We start from the raw sequence: 3,741 nt of genomic DNA on the forward strand, positions 1-3,741 counted from the left end.
TACGGGTGCACAAATCTTTGAAAATAAAACAATGATTTTAGGTAAACATCTACGTAAATTATTCCTTTACATGATATTATATAGTATTTTGGTATTTGTATTTATTATAAGATTGAGTTTTCCCATTTTTAGGAAAAAATAAATTTTTAAAATATTTCATTGTAATTGTTGCCATGACAACACGAAGAGAACATGCATTTAGACGCTTATCAATTTTCAAAAATTGCACATCTTTATCACTTTATATGCAAAATCTACAACCACTGCTGGAAAAATGAATTATGTATTTCTGTTAGTGATCATCTGTTCTATATATATGCAAAATAAAATCCATAGGCAACTTTAAGGGGGAAAAGTTGTACAAGGTTTTAAAGTATATCAAATTTGCATTTTAAGCTTTTACACAGGGGTAAAGGTAACATAAAAACCAAGTATTATTAAATTGAATACATCATATTGTACCTTATTTTTAAAATATTCCATGGTTAAAGATGCACAATAAGTCAAATTTTCTATTTTATAAAGTTGTTTTTTTTAAATGACATTTTAAAGATCATTCATTTTATCTAAAATTAGAAAACATGCACACACGGACGTAAGGGCAAATATAAGGTAAAATACTAATTTCATTTATAAATGAGGTATTTTACTCCTAAATGTGGTTGAATCATAAGTTTAGTGAACATCTGTATACAAAACAATCATTTAAAATATTATGTACCAAGAAAAACAAGGGAAGGAGGAAAGGTTTTACCCTCTGAGTTCATTTTATTTGACCTTTTTGTACTTCAAGTGCAATTCTCAACATAATGAAATATGACTTAGATATTCTTGACAAAAAATGTAAACAATAGCATCATATACCAATATTGTTTTTCATTATATAAATACTATAATGATGGTCAGAATGAATATATAAAATAAATATATATATGATATATATTTTGTTTAAGTTGCATCTTTCCTGACCTTTTTGTACTTAAAATTAGCCAACTTTTAATAATATTGAGTGTGATTTGAAATAAAAGCTTTCTTAATGTTTAGATTTCTTATGATTTCAATGCAGTTTTCTAGATATTTTTTTTTTCAATTCATAAATAAGATATCATATATCAATGTTTAGAAAGAGGGCTTTAAATGTAAAATTCTTACAAAAATGGCTTAAAATATTCCAGGTTTTTTCTTTGTATTTGAAGCAGTTAACACTAAAAGTCTATTACCATTAAAGCTCTCTGAAGGGTGCGTAATTATTTAAAATGACCTCAGTTTAGAAGAAAGACATGCTATTCATCTCTATATGTTATACTAATATTGAATCTCCAGTCTACTCTAACTTGTCTAGGAGATTTCAAGTTGTTCTGATAAAATCAAACACCAATAAGATATTTTTTTTTGGGGGGGGTGGGGGGGGTGGGGGGTGGAAGTCCATCATAATTCATTTTTCAATATGTATATTTAAGAAAAAACATTGCTGCATGAAAAAGTATGTGCAGAGATGTAATTCAAAAAGTGAAGGTCAGAAAAAGAAATCAAGGAGGTAACTTATTCCTCAGAAGGCAAAATATCCAATTTAGATGTTCATCTGATTATCATAAAGATTTTATAGTTGAACACAGTCACCAATAGTTTCCTTCTTTTAGTGATATCAGCCCAAATCGTATTTGGATGTAACTATAACAAATAAATGACAATAATTATTTCAGTTAAATTGGTCATATCCGCCCCCTCCCAGGACCCACGCATGCAGGAATTTCACATAAGAAAAATTGTCTCAAAAGAATAATTTAGTCAACATTATATGTTTATGCTTCCTTTAAGAACTGATGTACTAAGCCACATTTAAAAAGTGTTCTCTTCATCTCCCTTTTTTGTCCTTAAGATGGGGAAATATTTTTTCTTCAAAATCTAATAATCAATTATTTTACATAAAAATGAATTGGTCTGCAAAAAATTTAAATGATTTAATTTGTAATTAAAATCAAGGTAATTCAGAGAAATATTTTGACAGTCAGATGATATAGATAGTACAGTAGCCTTAATATCAATATGTGAATTGTTGGTTTATATTCATATGCATGAATTTATTTCCTATTTTAAATAGTCTTGGTTTTGTCAATGTGATCAGGGCAGTTCAAATAGCTGGACATAAATCTGTATTACTGCTTTCACTGCAGAACTTGCTGAATGCTCTATTTAACATGGATTTCCTTCTTTATTTAACAATATAAAGTAAACACAAATAAAAAAAATCTTATGAATATCAACTTTAATTGTTACCATCATTAATTTTCTTGTACATTTATTCAAGATGTAATAATTTTCACTGAAAATAATTCAACAACTCAATGATCAAGTGGTAATAAATCATTATGCATCAGCATTGACATATGAACACATTTTATTTTCAAAAGTAGACAGAGTATAAGTCAGGCACACATTTGCTTTGAAATAGTTTAGAAAATACTTGTTTGTACCTTTGTATTTAACCCAAATATCCCTATATATAATTATATATAATTTTGAATTCTATTTGATAAGATTTTCAGTTTTATTTGAAAGCCAGCTCTTCTTTTCTGTGGAACAAAGTGGCTAACATAGCTGTTTATCTTCAAGGATGAAAGAAATTCTGCTAAAGAAAATCATCCCTTGTCAACTTTAGTTTTAATTTGTTGCATTTGTTGGTCTGTTTTTTCACAATTGCACTTTCACCCTCTTCTTTTGCAAAATTTAAATATTTCAAGCATTGTCTCTGAACTGTCTGGTGTGAATATTTCAATTTTTATGTAGACATGTTAGATTTTAGTGTCCATCCTTGTTTAAGTTGATTCATTTGGCTTGAATGTGACACATTTTCTGTTTACAACCCACTAAGTTATCTGTAATAAAACAAAGAACCTGTTACAACTAATACACATTTCCATTCCCTATTTAATTAAACTGTCTTAAAAACTCATACAGTAAAGTATTTTACTGTTATAATTCATTAAATATAGGTGAAAAATCTTGACTTTTTCAAGCAATATGGTACAAATAGTTGATTTTATGTGAATACAACATTGATTATCAACATATAGAATATATAAGAAGACTGATCAATTATTCACACAAGATACATTCAAACATGTACTTGTATACTACATGTACCAAAATACATGTAGCTACCATAGTCTTTATACATGTATGTTGATATATTTTTCATTAAAAGTTTGTTATTGTCCTTGATGCACAAACACTATGTATACTAAGGAATCACGTAGGCCTATAAATTTTCTTTGTCATGTTTAAACTATTATTTATAATGTTGTGTGCATTGACATGTTAATCCGAATTTTCACGAAGATCTACAGCATCCACAATTTCTCCCGTTAAAGAAATGTTTGCTAATAGAAAATAAGAAAACAGTAAAAGTTGTCACTTACCATGATAATGAACTAAATTAACACTTCTATAATCCAGAAACTAAAATAATCCATAGTCGTCTCACTTCAGCTCCGTAGAAATATTGGATGTAAACAATGTAAACAAAATACCGTTTTTACCTCTTTCGTAAGAGAGTCTTATCAAAGGGAGGTAATTAGAGTAAAACTTGCACGTTTCCAAGTATATAAAATCGGTATTTATTTATAAACGGGTGACTTGCCTAAAGATTTTTTAATTGATTCTACTAGAACAAATGTCATAATATTAATATGTGGTGTTAGTTAACCTTGACATGGTTGTAGAATTTTATAAAAGTGCACT

General features: G+C 28.0%; 1 long non-coding RNA gene across 1 annotated transcript; it reads right to left on the reverse strand.

Annotated features, from left to right (window-relative positions):
* Positions 1-2,349: 2,349 nt before the first annotated feature.
* Positions 2,350-3,539, reverse strand: LOC128173595 (uncharacterized). The gene is made up of 2 exons (XR_008242516.1): positions 3,420-3,539; positions 2,350-2,876 (listed from the first exon to the last, which is right to left on the reverse strand). It is a non-coding gene; the product is annotated as an uncharacterized LOC128173595 (long non-coding RNA).
* Positions 3,540-3,741: the final 202 nt, after the last annotated feature.

This window comes from Crassostrea angulata, chromosome 2 (assembly GCF_025612915.1).
Source record: "Crassostrea angulata isolate pt1a10 chromosome 2, ASM2561291v2, whole genome shotgun sequence".
NCBI classification, from domain to species: domain Eukaryota; kingdom Metazoa; phylum Mollusca; class Bivalvia; order Ostreida; family Ostreidae; genus Magallana; species Magallana angulata.